General features: G+C 41.2%; 1 long non-coding RNA gene across 1 annotated transcript; it reads left to right on the forward strand.

The window, feature by feature from the left end:
* The first annotated feature begins 400 nt into the window (after window positions 1-400).
* On the forward strand, window positions 401-6,187 carry LOC132815347 (uncharacterized). The gene is made up of 3 exons (XR_009644639.1): window positions 401-452; window positions 4,425-4,580; window positions 5,902-6,187. It is a non-coding gene; the product is annotated as an uncharacterized LOC132815347 (long non-coding RNA).
* The last annotated feature ends 17,508 nt before the right edge of the window (window positions 6,188-23,695 follow it).

Consider the following 23,695-nt stretch of genomic DNA (forward strand, 5'->3'; position numbering starts at 1 on the left):
CAGGAAAGTTATAGTTTTTTTTAGGGATAGGAACAGTAGCACAGTAGCTTCAAATTCAGTCTGACCTAATGGGACCCCAGGGGGTGTAACTGAGGTAAGGATTTCAATTCTGTCAAAAATCATAACTGCAAATTAGAAACAAAGTTCATGTAAAAAGTTCTTTTTTTTCTAGAAACACTTGCAGTAGTGTATTATACTTCAATATGTACTTGCATATCTCTGAACATTATTGCTGTAAGAACTGTTAAAATTTAGCATCATGTTTTTAAGAACTCTTTCTTCTCTGCTGAGGTAAAAATAGGCATTTTGCCATGTGTTAAAACCAATGCACATTTTTAGATTATTTATTTCCTCCAAACTTGACAGAAGAAATCTCTTCCTGTTTCAACTGTTGACTTATTTTCTTTCATTTGGTCAGTTTTGAGAAACAGAGCTCTATTTCAGGTCTTAAGGTAAGCTAACTTTTTGAATACATGTGTGCAATTCAGAGATTAAATTTCTATCTGCACATAACATTACTGTTGCTTTTAATCACCTCTGCCAGGAGGTATGCTATCATGATATGCTCCGCTCATGTTTTTTGCACTAACCTCTCAGATCTGTCATTCATCTGCAACCACTTTCTGACATCTGTAATCCACCTACACAGATATAAACACATCTCTCTAACTTTTCAGCCCTGACCAAAATACTGACGCTTTTTTTCCTAGTTGTCTCTGTTTAGAGCTTGTAGAGTTGTAGACATGTACAGCACAGACCCTTCGGTCTAATTCGACCATGCCGATCAGATACCCTAAATTAATCGAGTCCCATTTGCTAGAATTTGGTCCATATCCCTCGAAACCCTTCCTATTCATGTAACTATCCAGATGCCTTTTAAATGTTGTAATTGTATCAGACTCCACCAGGTCTTCTGGCAGCTCATTTAATACACGCACAACCCTCTGTATGAAAAAAGGTGCACTTAGGTCCCCTTTATTTCTTTACCTTCTCATCTTAGCCTATGCCCTTTAAATTTGGGCTTCCCTACCCTGGGAGAAAGACCTTAGCTATCCATCTTATCCCTGCCCCTCGTTATTTTATAACGTCACCTTTCACTTTCGATCACTCCAGGGAAAACAGCCCCGGCTCATTCAATCCCTCACTCAAACTCTCCAACCCTGGCAACATCCTTGTAAATCTTTTCTGCATCCTTTCAAGTTTAACAACCTCTTTCCTATTGGAGGGAGACCAGAATTGCACGCAATATTCCAACAGTGGCCTAACCAATGTCCTGTACAGCTGCAACATGATATCCCAACTCCTATACTCAATGCACTAACCAAATAAGGGAAGCGTACCAAATGTCTTCTTCACTGTCCTATCTACCTGCGACTCCACTTTTAAAGAACTGTGAAGCTGCACTCCAAGTGTTCAGCAACACTTCCCAGGACCTTACCATTAAGTGTATAAGTTCTGCCCTGACTTACCTTACCAAAATGCAACACCTCACATTTATCTAAATTATACATTTATACATCTGCTGCTCCTTGGCCCATCAACCTATCTGATCAAGGTCCCATTGGACTCTGAGACAGCCTTCTTCACAGTCCACTACACTACCAATTTTGGTGTCATCCACAAACTTACTAACTTTTCCTCCTATATTCATATCCAAATCATTTATATAAACGACAAAACACAGTGGATCCAGCACAGCCCTTGCAGCATGCCACTGGTCACAGGCCTCCAGTCTGAAAACCAACCCTCCAAAATCACTCTCTGCCTCTTTTCTTAAAGCAAATTTTATATCCAAATAGCTAGTTCTCCCTGTAATCCGTGTGAACTAATCTTGCTAACCAGTCTCCCATGTGATGCTTTTTTTGAATGCCTTACTGAAGTTCATTTAAACAATGTTCACATCCTATCTTCATCAATCTTCTTTGTCACTTCAAAAATTCAATCAAGTTCGTGAGACACGAATTTCTACATGCAAAGCCATGTTGACTATGCCTAATATGTCCTTGGCTTTCCAATACATGCAGATCCCGTCCTTCAGAATCCCCTCCAATAATGTACTACCACTGATGTCAGACTCACTGGTCTAAAGCTCCCTGTCTTTTCCTTACCATCTTTCGTAAATAATAGCACAGCATCAGCCACCTTCCCATCTTTTGGCACCTCACCCATGGTCATCAGTTATACAAATATCTCAGCAAGGGGCTCAGCAATCACTTCTTTTTGTTTTTACAATATCAAATAGCTCTTCATTTATCTTACTGTTTATATAGGGAATTTTTAGCTTTTACTTTAGTCTTTATATTTCAAAAGGCTTCTATTTTCTTCAGTGTATCTTTACTTGTTGTCCAGATTTCTGACGTTTGCAAAAAGATGGATAGAATTTAGCAAGGTAAGAGTTATTTTTTAATTTTGTTTCAAGTTTGAGTGTTTTTGTTGTTAATTTATTCTTCATCTTCACAAAAAAAATTCTGTCTATCTCTAACTTATAATTTCTGCATAGCAGCTACATTTTTTGTTATCATTTAGACAAACTTATCTCTTTGTTCCAGTGTGACACATTCCACCTCAATCCTTACTCTAGATTCATCCAGTGCAATCCTTCTAACTGCCATTGCTTTTGTCATTTTGGTGTTCATTCTCAACCCACAGTCTAAACCTCTAGATTTTACTTGATCGGAGATGTTTGGACACTTCTTCTGATTCTAACCCTAACCCTATCACGTGGAATCAAGGATAAGGCAGGAACAGGATACTGATTGTGAATGATGGGCCATGATCATAATGAATAGTGGTGCAGGCTCGAAGGGCTGAATGGCCTACTCCTGCACCTATTGTCTATTGTCTATTGAGTACAGCTATAACATCAGTGTATCACAGGTGTGTACAATTGCCTATAATTTTTATCCCAAAAGTACATCAGCTTTTCTGAATACTTACATATAATAATGTTTCTTTAAAAAGTTAAGTTTCTTGTGTCTCTACATGTGGACCCAACATGTAAGGTGACCCAGTTTCTTCAGCTCCAAGAATCATATTTCTACATTTACTTGAAATATAAGTCAACTCCACTTTCATTCCTCCCCTAACCTTTTCAGCATGACTCAATATATTTTCATTAGTAGTGAGCCTCAATATTTTACCATACAAATGGATGCCTGACTTACCAATACCTTATAACTTATTGCAAACTTTCCACTAAGTGATGCAGCCTGTGATACAAAGGTTTGCGGGAATAGATTCACCCAAAAAGAGCAGACTTCACTTGGCAAATGACAAGGATTAAGTAAAAATGAAAAATTTAGACTATGGATTGAGTGTGAACACCAAAAGACAAAACCATTGGCAATTAGAAGGAATACATCAGCAGAAACTTGAGTGCAGATTGAAATGGAATCTGTCATACTGGAACAAGTAGATAATATTGTCTATTTAGGATAAATTACAGCAGAAAATAGCAGATGTGATGAATTAGAAGGTTAGGGATAGTTTGAAATATGTTTTCTGAAGATGAAGGGTATGTTAACAGCAAAAAAAAATCTCAAGCTTGGAACAAGTTTAATAAAATCTAATAAGATGCAAAATCAAACCCACATATTGTTTTACTTTTATATTCACTGAATAATCCAACGTCCATTTGTGGAAGGATTTTTCAAGGCTTCAAAGGATGACTTCTATGTTGACAATCTGACTTTTCTAAATTTTAATGTGCTTTTGAACAGGAAATAAGAATTAATGAGAAGGTTAGACATAGAAAGCACGCTTGGATTTTCACACAGTACATTTGCATTTTTTAAATCTAGTGCATTGATTCAGAACTCCCGCAGTGATAAGAAGTTTCAGAATTTAGCCCCAGTGTTGATGAGGGAATAGCGATTCTTATCCAACACAAGATATTGTGGATTAGTGATATGTAGTTTTACACTCCCTTTAATCCTGAATTACACAGCAGGTGAAATGTCTTCTGACAGTTACAGTTCATCTGAGAGAATCTATCATCAATTGATATCTGTGAATGGCATTTGAAACAGATGAGAAATGACTAACTGATTGCCATAATTCCTCTTTGCCCTGAGGTGGTATTGGGGTGGGGGCTGATACTTGTGCCTGAAGTAAACTGTGCCTGCAGGTCAAGTTGTGTACTTCAAAGGGCCTATTAACATACTGTCACCCTTTAAAGCAGATGCATTCCTTTAAAGTGGCATTTTGCTTGAACATGCGAAAGTTAGGATGAGGCCAGCTACACACTGAGCATTTAAAAGGGCAGATTTTAATTTAGTGAGGCAGGTACTACAAAAAAAAAGGCAATTTCGATGAGCTGACATTAAATGCTAAAACAAACACAGAAAATGCCGGAAAATCTGAGCAGTTCTGGCAACATTTTTGGAGAGAGAAATAGAGTTAATGTTTCTTCACCTCGTGAACAGACACGGCTGCACCATTACTCAGGCTAAAGGGTGTGACTGCCTCCTGGATCAGTGTGCTGCAACTCTTCCCTCTTCCTGATGACCCACACAGTCTACACCTCAAGCTCCAGCTCAACAATTCTGAGTTGACATTCTCCTACAGGCATTCCCTTACAGGTATGATTGCCTAAGATTAATTCCATGAATTTACACCAAGCTGCAGAAGCTTTTGTACTATCATCTCGATACAACCTTATTTTATGTATTTACTGAATAGAAGTTGTAAGAAATTAAATCACTTGGTTTATTTTAGATGATTCTAAATTACACAATTTAGCTTATTAACTTAATGCAGTATTAGTTGTAGATTCCAGTTACTAGTTTCCACTATTTTAGTTTAGAGAGAGAAATAAATCTCTTAATCAGAAACAAATCACTAAAAATATTGCATTTACCCAGCCGAATTGGTGTTAATGGTTTTTGAAATTCCCTTCTGTTATTGGAGCTTTATTCTTTGACCCTTTATGCTATCTTAATCTTAATTATTTATAAATTTTCAATCTTTTTGTCTGTTTTAAGACTTTAAAAACAGGGTAGTATTTATTTATGCTGCAACACTAGGGGGAGCACATGCTACATAAAGACAGTGGAAATGTTCTCAATTTTACGCAAATTACTATGAATGTTAAAAGGAAGAAAAAACATCTGCTTGGGTTGTACCTACCATGCTGGTGTGAGTCCATCAAATTTTGAAGATATATGGAGCCTGTTAGCAGTTATTTATGTTGTACTTCCCAGATGACCATTGTTGGCTTCTTATGGTATTTTTCATCTCTAACTTATTGGGTGGGAGTTTTTTTTCAGGTGGTTTGCTGCCTCAACAAATGTTTGCTTTATCTTGGGTCGATGCAGTGATTAGTGATAGAGGATATACCAGCATATAGTATCTGTAGAGGAGGCATTATTCTCAGATCGCAAGACAGTTTGTTGCAGACAACATTAAGTCGAATTACTTGTGGCCCAGTGTAACTACTAGGACATTTAGGGAGCTGATACAGATACATCTGATCCCACCTATCACTGCACAGAATTCTTTGTCTATGCACACAGGTTGTGTGTGACATCAGTAAAATAGATGGACACAACATAACATGAACATAAACCCCTTCAGAACCATTACCTTATACAAAACTTATCGAGATTCTTGCTACCTGCATTTTTCTATGCTTCGGCCATGTTACCTACAACCATCCAGAATTAGTGTTCATGTTTTGCAGTTTACTGCACTAATAAACTAGTCAGACAGTGAATTTTAGAGTTGTGCAGGTTCTGACAGTAATTATAATATGCCTTAATGTCTGTTAGACACAGCACCAAATTATTTCAAGGTTTCACTTCTACATGACTTCTAAAGATGTAGAAATAACTTGCTGAGCATTTTTGCTGATAGTTTTCTTCTTGTTTTCAGTTGTTAGTAAAGCTTTTTTTTCTCTTCAAGGATGGACTTAGAGAAAAAAATGAACATGTCAGCAATGAGTAACACAGTATTCTCAACAGGATCATTCATAACCAGCAATTCAACATCCAATGTCTCATCCTATTGTAATCCACTTGGATCCACCTATAATGCAGCTTTAATAGCAATTTACACCCTTGTGCTTGTGGGAGGTTCTACTGGTGCCATCATCATGACGTGGAAAATAAAAACCGACAGCAAATCTGTGACATCCACCGCCGTGGTCAATCTTATATTGATGCACACGTTCTTTCTCCTAACTGTGCCTTTCCGCATCTCTTATTACGTTCTTGCTGAATGGAAGTTTGGTGAAATGCTTTGTAGGCTGGTGAGTGCAATGATTCATGCTCACATGTACCTGTGCTTCGTGTTCTATGTGTCTATAGTTGTCATCAGAATGATTAGTTTCTTTCGAGAAAAGAAGACAATGGAGTTTTATCAACCTTGGCATGCAGGCGCTGCGAGCCTGGTCGTCTGGACATTGGTGTTTTTTGCTGTTTTCCCACTGTTTCTAGGTTTCTATGGTACTTCAAAGAACTATAACCAAAAGCAATGTTTTCAGTTCCAGGCTGAAATTGCAAAAGAATTTGTGAAATTTGTAAACCATCTTTCTGGCACTATTGTGCTGTCGACAATCTGTGTTTTGCTTGCTATTCAGATATACATCATAATGAAATTAACGAACAAACATGCAGGCACCTTTCGCAAGCAGCAGCAATTTGGAGCTCAAACAAAAACGTTGCTATTTTTATTGATTATGATTTTGAGTTTTTTACCATACCTCGGATTCAGATTGTTCTACATTAACCAAATTGTGACTTACCCATGTTCATTGACCTTACACACTGTTAATGAAATATTTTTAGCACTGACTGCAATGAGCTGTTTTGATGTACTTACCTTCCTCGCGGTGGCACGTTGACAAAGTGGCTACAAACACAGAGAATGCTGGAGGAACTCAATATGTCTAGCCGCATTTGTGGAGAGAGAGAGAGAGAAAGAGACAGAGTTAACCTTTTCAATCTGGCATAACTATTCTTCAAAACTATAAAAATTAGGAAGGGGCTGACCAGACTTGAAATATTAACTTTGTTCTTCTCTTCACAGATGCTGTCAGACATGCTGCATATGTTTGTTTCATATTTCCAGCATCTGCTGTATTTTTCTTTTATTCAAGAACTTTGTTACTTTTGATTTCACTCTAAGTCAGTATCAATTTTTGTGTACAGTAAAAGCACTGAAAACTACATTAGTATTTCTTAAAACACCAAGTGATTATATGGTTTGCTACATGCAGACCTATTTAAAATGAGTGACAGAGATTGATTAGGTTCGCCATTTTCTTAAAATCATCCATTTGGTGTTGGCAGATGAGCTGCACGATAGATAATAAGAGATGATCCATGATGGAGTATTACTGTCTGGACATCTGCCCAATAATTCCCCAAAATGCCAGCAAGATTTCTACTACCATGTAGCCTGCAGAAGTGATGTTCTTGAGTAGCCTTTCCCAAGTGACATCATTACCACTTGCATTCACTCTCTTGCTGAGTGTAGTCACAGAGATAGTGCAGGTCCTGGAACAAGCCAAATGCCCTACACACCATTAAAAAAAACACTAATTAGTATTTGAAACAAATGTCAGGAAGGCAACATTTAGGTGACTATAATCATTGTATCATAAGGTTTTGGTTAGCAGTGGAAGGACAATACGTAACCCAGAATAAAAAATAATTTAATGTGCAAGTGTGAGAACAAATTACAGACATGTAAATTGGAATCAAAGATTGTCAGTCAAAATTGTAAACAGAACTAGGATGCCTTTTAAAAGATGGTGATTCAGGAAGAATTCAGGTACATTCTAAATAAGGGGTGGTAGGTAGAACACACAATGGAGGTAGCTGCATGGTCGTACTGTCAATAGGTTAGTAATCCAGATGCGGAGACTAATACATGGAAACATAGACTACAATCAAACCACAGCTATGACAATACAGTCAATTGTTGTAAAAACTCATCTGGTTTGTGAATGACCTTAAGTGAAGGAGACCTGCTATCCTGACCTGGTCTGGCACATATGTGAGTCCAGATTCAAGCAATTCAGTTGACTCATAAATGTCCTCATGTGAAATGCTGCAGCAAAGTCAGTTGTATCAAACATCTATGTCATCTAAGAAAAGGAACAAAGCCGACATATCTCATGGCAGTAATCTAGGTCTAAGAAATGACAAAGGCAAGCCCAGCTCTACTGGCCCTGCAAAGCGCTTCTAACATCATGGAATCATACCTTACAGTCAATATTAAAATATCACCATCATCAATCCTGGGTATGTCCTGTTCCACTGGCGTGCAACATGCAATAGAAGGGGCTAAGTGATCTCACAGTCAGTGGATCAGACTTAAGCTCTGCAGTACTGCCACATTCAGCTGTGAATAGTAATGAACCTTTCAGCAACTAACAGGATGAGGAGGCTCCACAAATATCACTATCCTCAATGCTAGGAAGCTCAGAACTGCAGTGCAATAAGCAAGGCTGAAGTATTTGCACCCATCTTCAGCCAGAAGTGCTAAGAGGCTTCCTTTTGCGAATCCCCAGTATCACAGATGCCAGTTTTCAGCTATTTGTTTCAGTCCAAGTGATGTAAGGGATACTGAAATCATTATGGGCTTTAACATCATTCTGACAATAGTACTGAAGAGGGTGCTCCACAACCAGCTGCATCCTTAGACAAGCTGCTCCTGTACAACTACAACATTGACATGTACCAGGTAACAAGAAAGAGTGCCTAACTGTAGCCTGTCCCTAAAAAGCAGGAAAAATCAACCTGGCTAATTACTAATCTATTAGTCCATGTTCACTTAAATGCAAAGTGATGGAAGGGATTGACAACAATACTATCAAGTAGCACTTGTTCAGCAATAACCTGCTCACTGATGCTCAGTTTGGATTCTGAAAAGGCCATATAGCTCCTAGACTCATTACAGCCCTGGTCCTAACATGATAAAAACAACTGAACTCCAGAAGTGAGGTGAGGCTGACTACCCTTGATATCTATACGGCATTAGACTGAGAATGGCAGCAAGTAGCCTTCACAAAACTGGAAAAAGTGAAGACTGCAGATGCTGGAGATCAGAGCTGAAAATGTGTTGCTGGAAAAGCGCAGCAGGTCAAGCATTATAGAGGGAGGAAGAGAGCTTCTTCAAGGAAGGCATCCTTGCAAGAGGATTCGCAGTAGGAGAATCCTAGAAAATTTTAACCTACTGTCTCCTAGAAGATTTTAACCTACTGCTATTCCTCTTGCAAGGATGCCTTCCTTGAAGAAGCTGTCTTCCTCCCTCTGCAATGCCTGACCTGCTACGCTTTTCCAGCAACACATTTTCAGCTTCACAAAACTGGAGCCAATCAGAGGGAAGACTTTATTGATTAAGAGCTATATCTAGCACAAAGGAAGATGGTTATGGTTTCTGAAGGTCAATCAGTTCCAGGAGTTCCTTGGGGTAGCGCCCTCTGCCCAACCATCTTCATCTGCTACATTCAATATTCAATAGCTATATTCAATGACATCATCATTACTGTATCTCCTAATATCAACATCCTGTGGGTTACCATTAACCAGAAACTGAATGACATGAATCATAGAAATGCTATGTCTACGAGATCATCAGAGGCTATTCTGCAACATGTAATTTATCTCCTGTTTCCAACTTTTGTCTACCTTCTACAAAGTGCAATTCAGGAATGTGATAGAACTACTTGCTTGGATGGATGGAGCTCCAACAATGTTAAGAAACACCATGACATCAAGAACAAATAATCCTGCTTGACCGGCAACTCATCCAACATCTTCAATACTCACTGCCTTTACCGTTGACAAAATGACAACAGTGTGTACTGTCTATAATACGCAAACCAATGGTTTCTATCATATTGAAGAACAAAGGCTCACATTCATAAAAGCACCACCACCTCCAAAGCCCCTCTAAATCAGATACCACCCTGATCTGAAATTACACTTCCTTCCTTTGTTATTGCTGGGTCAAAATCCTGAATCTCCCTTCTCAACACTGTGGTTTTACGAGAAGAACTATGTGGTTATGAAGGCAATTCACGACTATCTCTCAAGAGGAGTGAGCGACAAGTGAGGAGTGAGCTTTGCTAGAGACACATGCGTCCCATAAATGTAAAAAAATATAATTAAGGATGTGGAGAGTAGGACAAAATAGGAAAAGGGCATGAATTACATGTTTATAATCAAAACAAGAACCAGACTGAATACAGAAAGGTCAAAGGGGAAATGAAAAAAGAAATATCAGAAGAAACAGGCGGCTAACATAAAAAGGAATTCAGAAGTCCTCCATTGGGATATAATTACAAAAAGGGCATCAAAAGGAGAAATGAGGCCTATTAGGTGGATTTACACATTGAATGTGAGGGTGTAATTATAACATAACAGGTTATAATTATGAACATGGACATAAAGCAGAAATAAATGGAGGCAGTTGTATTCCTGATGTCAGCCAGTAGAAGTGACACAAATACAAGAGGATGGTAGATAAACTCAGGAGGTCTGGTTGCATCTGTGGAGAGAGAAAAACAGAGTTAACAAACACATTTGAATTGCTAACTCTGGTTCTCTCTCCATGGATGCTGCCAGTCCTTTTGAGTTTCTCCAGTATTCTCTGTCTATGTTTCGGTTTTCTAGCATCCACAGAATTTTGTCTTGAACCAAAAGCGACTCCATCTTTATGCACTCTGTGGAACCACATGGACTTAATTGTAAGCAAGAATTCTGCCAAGGAGATCCCCAGCCTCATAGGTTATAAATGCAGGACTTCCCAAATGGAAATGGAAGCCCTGCTCCTGATAGATTAGATTACTTACAGTGTGGAAACAGGCCCTTCGGCCCAACAAGTCCACACCGACCCGCAACCACCCAGACCCATTCCCCTATATTTACCCCTGCACCTAACACTTTAGGCAATTTAGCATGGCCTGCACATTTATTTTTGGAATGTGTGAGGAAACCGGAGCAAATCCACACAGACACAGGGAGAATGTGCAAACTCCACACAGTCAGTTGCCTGAGGCGGGAATTGAACCTGTGTCTCTGGTGCTGTGAGGCAGCAGTGTTAACTGCTGTGCCACCGTGCCACTCATTGATAACTGCCAGTCAATTGCTCCATTGCTGGCAATGTCACTGGGAGGGTAGTCCCTGCTGGTATTACACTTGGGCCTTCTCCAAAGTTTATTGTGGGTTCCTTGGAGAAAGCTGACAGTGGGATGGGTGGAAGCCTTGGGGAAGAATCCAAGAAAAAACGTGGAGGGATTCAACAGTAGGCTAATATCTGCAGACTCCCTTCCTAATGCCAGGCCTCTCAATCAAACATCGTATGCTGTTGACTGAGGGACCCAGAGAGAAAGCTGAATAAAGGGTTTGCTTGTCGGATTCCCCGCAAGCAGATCATCTGCTTAGTGCTGGTTGAATAACAAGAAGGACAGAACAAGGGCTTAATTAGGCATTAATTATTCAATTAAAGCCTTCAGCTGATTGCCAGGATGAAGGGCTTTTGCCTGAAACATTGAGTTTACTGCTCCTCGGATTCCTGATGAACGGCTTTTGCCTAAAACGTCGATTTTACTGCTCCTCGGATGCTGCCTGAACTGCTGTGCTCTTCCAGCACCACTAATCCAGAATCTGGTTTCCAGCATCTGCAGTCATTGTTTTTATCTGCCAGCTAGGAATGCCATCCAGCAAGCCTGCCAGCCCCAGACACTCAGGAATGAAGCAGCAGGTAGTGGGTTCAATGCCAGTACCCTCCTGCCCAGTCAAGTGTATTAATTGTGTGCCTTTAAAATGGAAGCTGAATGTTCCACAGGATTGTCCTCTATTTTCCAATCCTTTGAACAGCACATTTGGCCTTAATTCCTCGTGCAAAACCGTGGGAAGACAACTAATACGTGAATTGATTCAAATTGTTGCACTTCCTTTAAAAAATATCAGTAACATTTTGTCTTTACTCTGCCAGTTTGTTATTCTATGACATTTTTAGTGCCTTTGGACATGGTGTATATAATATATAAAGGTGACCATTATGCATACCATGAAACTAACAGGAAGTTCAGAAAGGCTTATGCAAACCATGTGAAAAACAACTCCATGAATTTCATTGGATCACTAGAAAGTGAAGACAGAATACTGCCATCTATTTTCTGCCAGATTTCTGCCTCTCATCATTTTTAAACATGCTTTATCTGCATTGGGGAGATCATGCTGATGTGGAAATTTGATAAATGTGCTGAGCTGCAGATCACAATGGTATCAAGATACAATCTTTTATTTAGAGTGACAACATCACATTCTGGAATTTTCAAACAAGTTCAGATTCTGAGCATTCCCAGATAGTGACAAGTGTGTGGTGATGGAAAAGCACAGCAGGTCAGGCAGCATCCCAGGAGCAGGAAAATAGTGCCAGATAGTGTCATTTTGAGCACTTCACGCAAATAGATTTTCTACTTTCTAATGTAGTTTTTCTTTGTGGCCGATTGACAATGTTGAGGGAGATAAAAGAGAAAAAAAACAAAAGAGTAAAAAAGCTTTTCAAAAAGGAAGATTTGCATAACTGAATAAAAATTATTCTGAACCGATAATCATTAAAGCTATATACATTATATCTGTGATTAAATTACTGCTTCATGTGCAAATTATTTTTTAGCTTTCTTAAAAATTTTTGGTGTCAAATGATATATAAGTAATGCTTAATACATTTTATTGCCCTTACAGAAATTCATTGTCAGTACAACTGCATAACAAAAAAAAAGAGAATTACAACAGTAATATTACAACAAATGTCACGATAGAGCAGTGCCAACATTCAAAGCTAAACAGAATAAAGGGATTTGAAAGAAAGGAGTCTCTGATTTTTATGTTCCTTTCCTGACATAGACATTAACATGGGTGCATAGTATAGCCATGTTTTCCATACACGTACTATACCAGGTATCAATGGTGAATTGGAGAGAATGGCGATAAAACAAAATATGGAGTTTTGGAAGCTCTTTTATCCAGGTTGTCACAATCAGTTAGCACATATTTGGCCACCCTTAAAATCCTGCTGTGTCAAAGAGTCATAGAGATGTATAGCATGGAAACAGACCCTTCGGTCCAACTTGTCCAGATATCCCAACCTAATCTAGTCTCATTTGTCAGCACTTGCCCACACTTCCTCCCTCACCTCTATCCAAGGCCCTAAAGGAGCCTTCCACATCCATCAAAGTTTTACCTGCATATCCGCTAATATCATTTATTGTATCCGTTGCTCCCGATGGGTCTCCTCTACATTGGGGAGACTGGGCGCCTCCTAGCAGAGCGCTTTAGGGAACATCTCCAGGACACCCGCACCAATCAACCACACCGCCCCGTAGCCCAACATTTCAACTCCCCCTCCCACTCTGCCGAGGACATGGAGGTCCTGGGCCTCCTTCACCGCCGCTTCCTCACCACCAGACGCCTGGAGGAAGAACGCCTCATCTATCCCCTCGGAACATTTCAACCCCAGGGCATCAATGTGGACTTCAACAGCTTCCTCATTTCCCCTTCCCCCACCTCACCCTAGTTTAAACTTCCAGCTCGGCACTATCCCCATGACTTGTCCAGACTTGTCCGACCTGCCTAGCTCCTTTTCCACCTATCCACTCCACCCTCTCCTCCCTGACCTATCACCTTCATCCCCTCCCCCACTCACCCATTGTACTCTATGCTACTTTCTCCCTACCCCCACCCTCCCCTAGCTTATCTCTCCATGCTTCAGGCTCACTGCCTTTATTCCTGATGAAGGGCTTTTGCCCGAAACGTCGATTTCGCTGCGCTTTGGATGCTGCCTGAACTGCTGTGCTCTTCCAGCACCACTCATCCATATCCCTCTAAACCCTTTCTATTCATAAAACCATCCAGATGCCTTTTAAATGTAGCAATTGTACTAGCCTCCACCACTTCCTCTGGCAGCTCATTCCATACACATGCAACCCTTTGCATGAAAACATTGCCCCTCAGGTCCTTTTTATATCTTTCCCCTCTCACCATAAACCAAGCCCTCTAGTTCTGGATTCCCCCGCCCCAGGGAAAAGACTTTGTCTATTTATCATATTCACACCCCTCATGATTTTATAAACCTCTATGGAGTCATCCCTCAGCATCCGACACAGCCCCAGCCCTTCTGCTCCGGAAATCTCGAGGCTGAGGAAACCATCTTTACTGGGCCAAGCTGCTCTTATTCAAAAGGAGTTCTGTCCAAAGCAGTGATGGCACCAACATTGCAACTATCAGCCAGGCAACGTGGTATTATGTCCAGTGCTAACTGGAAAAAAGGCAAATCTTTTATGGAGTTTGGGAAATAGACAATGTAACCAAACTAACCATTTGTGCCTGACTACTTGCTGTTCCAGAGGTTTCAACTTTCTGTCCATGTCGAACCTTCTTTCTGATAGCTGCCTTTCAAAAACCTTAGAAAAATTGTTTTCTTTCATCTGTTGAGAATTTGTTACCTTATATTCTCTGACATTACCTCTTTTAGGGAGAAGTTCAGATCACAGAGTATAGAGTGAGAGAATTTTAAACCTATATTCTTGCCAAAATCTACAAATTCAATTAAGCTTGTGCTGGAGTTAACTAGATCAAGTGGTATACTGTGCTAACATAGCCTTAAAAACCTGAAATAAATAAGAGATGTTACTTATGAATTATCTGTATTTTATATGGGCCACAGAAATGTAATGGTCATTGCAGTGTTTCAGGTAGACCTAAGAGGGGAACCACGATCAGGAGCTTATGCATGTCTTCAGTTTAAATCAGGAAACACACTCATAACGAGGAAGGCAGCCCATTTGCTCAGATGCTACTTAGTACCTAGAATTATAGCAAGCCTGGCAGCGCCAGGAGGTGGCAAAGTCAATATTTCGAGTGTCACCCTTCTTCAGGACTGGGATTGGGTGTAAGGGGAGCTGCAGATAAAGAGAGGGGTGGAGGAGCGTTTTAGATGGGGAGAAGGGCTGAGTGGTGAGTTAATGGTAGGGTTAATGACAGGTAGAGGGTACAAATGGGTTGATCGATGGGAGGAATTAACCCATTTGGTAGCTGGAAGGATGGGTCAGTCAGAGGAATAGAAGGGAAGGGGAGGGGTTGGAAAGGGAGTCAGGGGATGGGAAGGGAGGTTATTTGAAATTGAAGAACTCGGTGTTGAGTACTCTGGGTTGTAGACTGTCCACACGGAAGATGAGGTGCTGTTCGTCGATTTTGCAGTATTGTTTGCTATGGCAGTGGAGGATACCAAGGATGGTCATGTCGGAAAGGGAATGGGAAGGAGAATTGAAATTGGCAGTGCCTGGAAGGTCACGTTGAACAGTCCCTCTTCAGTACCTACACAGGCACTGTGCCCCAACCCTTTCACCATTATGTCAATGACTGCATCAGTATTGCATTCTGCCCCCAGGCTGAACTGGAGCAGTTCGTTGATTTCGCTCACAACTTCCACCCGATCCTTAAGTTCACTTGGTCTACCTCGAACACCTCCTTCCTCTTTCTTGACCTCTTCATTTCCATCTCCGGTGACAGTCCACAGATGAACGTTTACTATAAACTCACAGACTCCCATAACTACCTGGACTACACCTCCTCCCATTCAGTATCTTGCAAGAATTCCATCCCATTTTCCCAATTCCTCGGTCTCATCCCAGATATCCACCTATTTTGAATAACATGCTTTTCCCTCCTCTGACATCTAGACAGTCCTCCACTGGACCTCCTCTACTCCCCACTGCATGGCCCTAAATCACTCCCCCCTCCAAATGCTTTAAAGATAGGGTCACTCCTGTCCTCACATACCACCCCACGAGTCCCCCAATCCAATGCATAATCCTTAAACACTTTTGCCAACTCCAACTTTCCCTCCCCAGCCCTCTCTGCTTTCCGCAAGGAATGTTCCCTTTGCCAATCCTAGGTTAGCGCTACTCACCCCAAACTCCAGGTACCTTCCCCTGAAACTGTAAAAGATGTAAAACCTGTCAACACACTGCCCCCATTACCTCCATCCAGGTCCTGAAACAGTCCTTCCAGGTGAGACAGAGGTTCACCTGCCTCTCCTCCTACCTAGTTTACTCTATCCAGTGCTCCTGATGTGGCCTTCTTTACATCGGTGAGACCAGACGTAAACTCAGTGCATTTCGCCAAGCATCTCAGGCAGGCCTGCAGGAATAATCTGCATCCCAGTCATCGCTCATCTTAATCCCCCTTTGCATTCCCTTTCTGACATGACCATCCTTGGCCTCCTCCATTGCTACAGCTAATTAGGTCGGAAATTGGAAGAACAACACCTCATCTTCCACCTGGTCAACATACAGTCTGGAGGACTCAACATTAAGTTGTCCAATTTCAAATAACCTCCCTTTCCATCTCCTGACTCCTTTTCCAGCCCTTCCTCCTCCCTTCCAGTCCTCTGACCAATCCTTCCTTCCAGCTACCAACCAGATTCATTCCTCCATCAACCAACCGGATCATACGCTCTACCTGTGCTCACCTACCCTTATCTTACCACTCAGCCCTTCTCCCCACCCAAAATCTTTCCCCCCACTTTATCTGCAGCTCCCCTTATACCTACCCCCAGTCCTGAAGAAGGATTACACCTGAAATGTTGACTTCTCCACCTCCTGATGCTGCCTGGCTTGCTGTGGTCTTCCAGCCTCCTTCTTGAATACCTTGGATTCCAGTATCTACAGTTTTTTTTTGTCTCCACTTAGTCTGTACCTCATAGCAGTCTGGTTAGGTTACTTAAATAAGTACAAAGTTAGGTACAAAAGTGCACATATTTCTCATTGATTCAACTGCCCTCACTTCTGTACTGTTAGACATGCTTCCCACATTGGTTTATAGTGCAGTGAGCACAGGTGTATGGGCAGATACTTATTGGGGGGGGGGGGGGGCGGGGGGGGGGGGGGGGGGGGTGAATTGACAGCTCACTTCTGCCTTACAGGAAATCAGCTGGAAGCCAAATTTCTCCTTCAAAGTCCAACCACAGCCAATATTGAAGATAGATGGACTAAATTGGTCAACAGTTTTGGGAGCAAACCTCATTCTTGGGAAATAGTCTGAATAATCAGCAGTCTCATCACTCACTGCCATGCCAGAGCTTAGCAGTGGGCATTGTCAATACTTCATGAAGTAGCCTGAGGAGGATCTTTGCTGTCCTAAGAAGGGAGGTCCCACAGTTCAGGAAGAGTGGTGAGGTACCGTAAGGCAATAGTGCAGAGGGAATGATCATATGAACATATGGGTTAGGAGCAGAAGTAGACTATTTGGCCTCGCAAGCCTGCCATTTAATAAATTCATAGCTCACTGATTATAACCTCAATTCCACATTCCTACCCATTCCCAATAACTTTTCACCCTCTTGCTTACTATCTCAATCTTAAAAGTTTCAAAGAATTTGCTTCCAAATAGCTCTTGAGGAAGAGTTCCAAAGACTCACCACTCTTTGAGAGAGAAAAAAATTGTTTAATCTGGGATGACTCCTCATGTTTAAGTCTGCATTTGTTGCCACCACAACTAAATGAGGCACACTCCTGATAAATGCAGCTGCAGTGCCCGTGAATTCATTGCCAATAAGTAAACTGCTCACTGTGACTATAAACCTTGGAGATAATTATTACTTGTATTTTTGAATCTATAGTGTTGAAGTGGCACAATCTCACTTTGTAAAATGCAGAATTGCCATCTAATACTGTAGAGTTTGTAATTACAGGGTAGTGAGCTCAGAGACCAGCAGTTGCAGTCCTGTGAGAGGCAGGTAGGCCAGTCAGTGAGATGGCAAAGGTTGTGCCCAGTGGGATGGTGTCTGCATTGCTAGCAGGACATCTGACAGTGGCCAGCAGCAGTCAATAAGAAGCAGCAACAATAGACGCTCTATTTCTGGGCTTCATCTCAGTGTGGTGTAGGCATACAGTGATGATATCAGTTGGTACCGTCTTCCTGCTCAAACGTGTTGGTAGAGATACACTGTATTTTTAAATAGTGTCTCCTAAATTTAGATTCCCCGCAAAAGCAAACATCTAAACTGTCAAACCCCAAAAGATCTTGTCATTTTCGATCAAATCCCTTCTTACCTTTTCAAATCCCAGTAAATACAAATCCAACTTGTCCAACCCTTCCTCATAAGACAACACATTCATCCATGTCTTAATCAAGAAGACCTTCTTTGAATTGCTTGGACCACATTTGCATTCTTCCTTAAACAAGGAGACCATAGAAATTCAGGTCCAATCTCACCAGTACCTTGTATAACTGAAGCATAACTTTGCTACTTTGTGTTCAGTTTCACTCGCCATAACTATAGCATTCTATTTGCTCTCGAATTACTTACTCAACCTGCATACTAACGTTTTTGCAATTCATGCACTGGTACACCTAGATCCCTCTACATCTTATAGATCTGCTATCTCTCAAATTTTAAATTACTTAGATTAGATTACTTACAGTGTGGAAACAGGCCCTTCGGCCCAACAAGTCCACACCGACCCGCCGAAGCGCAACCCACCCATACCCCTACATTATCCCTTACCCCTTACCACTATGGGCAATTTAGAATGGCCAATTCACCTGACCCGCACATCTTTGGACAGCGGGAGGAAACCGGAGCACCCGGAGGAAACCCACGCAGACACGGGGAGAACGTACAAACTCCACACAGTCAGTCGCCTGAGTCGAGAATTGAACCCGGGTCTCCAGGCGCTGTGAGGCAGCAGTGCTAACCACTGTGCCACCGTGCCGCCCACTTACTTTCCTAACTATGTCATTAGCAATTTAGTAACGATACTTTTGGTCTCCAAGTTGTATCTATAATTATAAAATGTTGAGGTCACAGCACTGAACACTGTGGCACACCATTAATTATATTTTCCCAGCCAGAAAGATAGACATGCATGTTTACTCTCTATTTCTTAGAAACAATGAAACCATTAGGCCCTTTGAACCTAATCCACCATTCAATATGATCCTAGCTGATCTTCAATCAAAATAACATATTTCCATTTTCTATCCATATTCCTTGATGCCTTCAATATCTAAAATTTAATCGAAGTCTTTCTGGAATATTTTTATTGACTCAGCCCCCTAGCTGGATATGGTCATGTTGACCACCCTCTGAATGAAAAATTGTTCCTTCATCTCAGCCATAAATGGCCTATCCTATGTCCTGAGATTCTAGCTCCTCGTTCTAGACATGCCAAGCATGGGAAGCATCCTCATGAATATATATATATAAAGCCGTGTATAGCCTGTTAGAATTTTATACATTTCAATTATATCCCTCTCACTCTTCTAAACTCTAGTGAATGCAGTACTATGCCCAGTTCAAGAAACCTTTCCTCATTTAACAGTCTTGTCATCCCAGGTATCAACTTAGCGAATCTTTGCTGTATTCCCACTATTTGGCAATAAGTCCCCTCTTATGTAGGGTTACCAAACTGCACACAGTATTCCACATGTGGCTTCAGCATGGCCCTATATAATTGCTGTAATATATCCCTGCTTATGAACTCAAGTTGCCCTGCAATAAAGACTAACATTCAATTGTCTTCATAATTGCTAGTTGTACCTGCCTGTTTACTTTCATTAACTGGTGTACAAGAACACCCAGACCTCTTCAGGCAACCGCATTTCCCAATATAACACCATTTCTGTCTTTTATATTGAATTTACAACTTCACATTTATCCATATTATACAGTATCTGCCATGTATCTGCCAACACATCCAACTTGTCTAAATTGTCCTAAAAGTCTCTTCACAACACACAATCCCATCTGGTTTTGCATTGTTAGTAAACATGGATGCATTGCATTGGTTCCCTCATCCACATCGTTTTTACATATTGTGGATAGCTGAGGCCCAAATATTGATTCCTGCTGCTCATAACTAGTCACCTGTAATCCTAAAAAAGACTCATTCATGCCCCCTATGTTTCCTGTTAGTTACTTTAATGTGGCAAGACTTGGAGGTGCTGGTGTTGGACTGGGGTGGACAAAGTTAAAAATCATACAACACCAGGTTATAGTCCAACTGGTTTATTTGGAAGCACTAGCTTTCAGAGTGCCATTCCTTCATCAGGTAGTTATGCAGAATAAGATCATGCTCACAGAATTTATAACCAAAGGAGTCCAGTGCCATGGAGTTGTGATACTTAAAACAATTTTAGATCAAATCTTTCATCTTTTAGAATGAGATATGCTGGTTTCTGTTCTTTGATATGTAAATCCCAGAACTTCTTTTAAATTACATTCTCAAGATAGTTCAGCTTTTCTAACAATAGGTGTGAAGTCTCTGTGTCTCAGTGTTGAGTCAGACTGACAAGCCCTCTGCACAGTTTTACAGAGTTTTACATCGATTCATGCAGTTTTTGAGCAAAATAAATTGTAATTCTGCAAAAACAAATTCATCCCATAAACCTAATTCTAAAATACGAAAGATTTAATCTAAAATTGTTTAATGTATCACATCTCCACGACACTGGATTCCTTTGGCTATAAATTCTGTGATCATGATCTTATACTCCACAACCACCTGATGAAGGAGCAGAACTCCGTAAACTAGTGCTTCCAAATAAACCTGTTGGACTATAATCTGGTGTTGCGTGAGTTTTAACTTTGATATGGTATGGCAACTTATCAAATATCATCTGGAAATCAAAGTATAGTACATCCACCAATTCCCCTTTATAGCACATTTATTTTTGATTAAATATCCAATGAAGTTGTTAAACTTGATTTCACAAACTATGCTGACTCTACCGGATTATCTTGGTTTTTAATAGCTTCTAAAATATACCTCATGCCAGGTGTTAATCTAACTGGCCTGTAGCTTCCTACCTTCTATCATATCTGTTAATGCCCAATGTAATGGAAATTATTCAGAATCCAGGGAAATTGGGAAAAATAGAACCAATGCCACAACTATCTCACTAGCCAAAACCTTAGGATGGAGTCCATTATAATCTGGGGACTTGTCATTTTCCTGGTAATTGTAATTTTCTCAGGCTCCTCCCTCTTCTTCCATTTCCTGTTTTACACCTAGTTCTGGGATGTTACTTCATCTTGTATATATGAGTGTTCAATTTGCCCACTGAAATAACTCCACGAAAACTAGTATCCCATCACCAAGTCACCCTTTATTGACATATGCACAGTACATGACACTGACCTAGCTAGCTCACAGTCGGCTCCTTGAGTGAGCAGATCCCCTGACATTCCTGTTTATATCTGTCAGCCAGGTTAACGGGTCCAATCAGGGAATTCATATTCTATGAGGTCCACCTGGCTGACCTCATTCCAAACATTACATCCATCCCCCTCTAAGTCCTGGGATGTGGGTCCATACATCTGCCACGTCCATCTTGCCCTTTATTGAGATTTGGATGGGGAGAACTCATGGGGTTCTGACAGCCTTGCTGGGTGTGTGTTGCTCCTGCTTGTTTGCAAGATTGCAGCTTTCATGTGGTCTGCGTGCTTGTTCAGGACCGCCTCTCCTCTACCCGAACTTGTGCATCACAGGACCTGACCTGATCATGACTATGCCTTTTACCCAAGTAGGGCCATTCCTGTGGTTTTGAAATCAACATTCGTTCCTTGAAGTAAACGTTCTCTCTTACAGGAGTCTCGTGTCTGGCATTGGCATTCCTAATGCCACTTCACCCTCCTGCAAACCATCACAAGTTCTGGAAAGATCAGAATTAAGCTGGTGCAAAGTCTTCTCCCCATTAACAAATCTGCTGGTGATATCATCGTGTGAGGGGTGATGCTTTAATACAAACAGGAACCGGGCCAGTTTAGTATCAAATGAAGCTGTTCACTGTTTCTTTAAGGAGAAAGTGAGGACTGCAGATGCTGGACTTCAGAGCTGAAAATGTGTTGCTGGAAAAGCGCAGCAGGCTAGGCAGCATCCAAGGAGCAGGAGAATCAACGTTTCGGGCATGAGCCCTTCTTCCTGAAGAAGGGCTCATGCCCGAAATGTTGATTCTCCTGCTCCTTGGATGCTGCCTGACCTGCTGCGCTTTTCTAGCAACACACTGTTTCTTTAGGCCTGCTTTCAAAGTTTGGACTATTCTTTCCCCAAGACCATTGAATGGTGAATGGTATGGAGTTGTTCTGACATATTAAATGCTATTTGACTTTAGGAAATAATCAAATTCGCTGCTGGTAAATGATGATCCATTGTCTGTGACCAAAATCTGTGGGAGTTTGTGTAATGCAAAAGATGCTCTGAACCTTTCAATTGTCATCTCTTGTTTGACATATGAACTCTGTGCATGTCCAAAAACTTTGAATGGGCATCCCCAATGACTAAAAATAAAGACCCCATGATGTAAAATTAAGTTGAGGGTTTACTGGGTATTTCATGAATATGGGAGAAAGCCGCTGGCAGTAATATTTGACCTTGTTGGTACTCCGGACACTGCCCCAACAGCATGGCTATGTCGGTATCCAATCCTGGCCACCAGACGTAACTTCTCACCGACATCTTCATTTTCAAAACCCTGATATGACCCTGGTGGAGTTCCACCAGTATCTGGAGGTGACTTTTGCTCAGAACAATCATTCTTGCTCCCCATAATAATATGCGATCCCCTATGGTGATCTGATTTCACTGAGTCCAGAAAGGTTTCGATTCTGTTGTGTTGGCCTTTTTGTTACTCCATCATAACCAGCTGTTTCAGTTTTGACAGGATAAGATCCTTCTCTGTCCACTGTCTAATATTGTCAGCGATGACTAGAACGTGTCAAGAAAGTTTAAACCTAAAATGGACTTTTCTAGTGGTGGCACAACTGCCCGTGAGAGGCAACTCAAGGCATTCGCATTTGCCACTTGGCCTCCTAGATGGCATTCCAATTTGCCAGAATAAGAGCCCACCGCTGAATTCAACCTGAAGTTATGGATGGCATGGTCCTGTCTTCTTTAAGTAGCTCTAGCAAGGGTTTGTGATCCATTACTATTGCAAATTTATGCCTGTAAAGGTAGTGGTGGAAATTTCTCATACCAAAGATGACTGCCAAACCTTTCTTCTCTATCTGGGCATATCTTTCTTCAGCAACAGCCAAAGTCCGGGTAGTATATGCAATCAGGCATCCCTCTCTGCTAGGCCACCGGTGAGCAAATGCAACATCAATGACTGCACCAGGAGGCATCGCAGGTCAGCACCACCTCTCGCTTGACATTGTAGTGTGCCAACACCTTAGACAACTATAGCTGCTTCTTCGCTTCTCTAATGGCTACATCTTGGCTACAAGCCAATTTCCAAGGCTGACCCTTTTTCTAGAGTAAATATAAGGATGCCAGGATGGAGGGCAGGTTACTTATGAATTTTTTGTAATAATTCACCAATCCAAGGAAAGACCTCAGTTCCAGGACAGGCATGTGGGCCAGGGCACCTTTGATCACCCTCACTTTATCTTTCAATGGGTGCAACCTGGTCTTGACAATTCTGTAGCCCAGGTAAGTCACTCTGGGTGCCTGGAATACACATTTTTCCCTCCCAAGGTGTCCCCCTGCCTTGTTCAATCTCTGTGTCCAAGTTCTCTAAATGCTCTTTATTGGTCGTTCTGATTATTAGCACATCATTAAGCTAAATGGTGACCTGGGGTGGATTTGTAAAATGTTCTCCATTGTCCATTGGAAAAAGACACAGACTGATCATACCCCAACTGGCAGTCTCATAGACCTTTATGGGTATTAATTGTA

Source organism: Hemiscyllium ocellatum, chromosome 4 (genome assembly GCF_020745735.1).
Source record: "Hemiscyllium ocellatum isolate sHemOce1 chromosome 4, sHemOce1.pat.X.cur, whole genome shotgun sequence".
NCBI lineage: Eukaryota > Metazoa > Chordata > Chondrichthyes > Orectolobiformes > Hemiscylliidae > Hemiscyllium > Hemiscyllium ocellatum.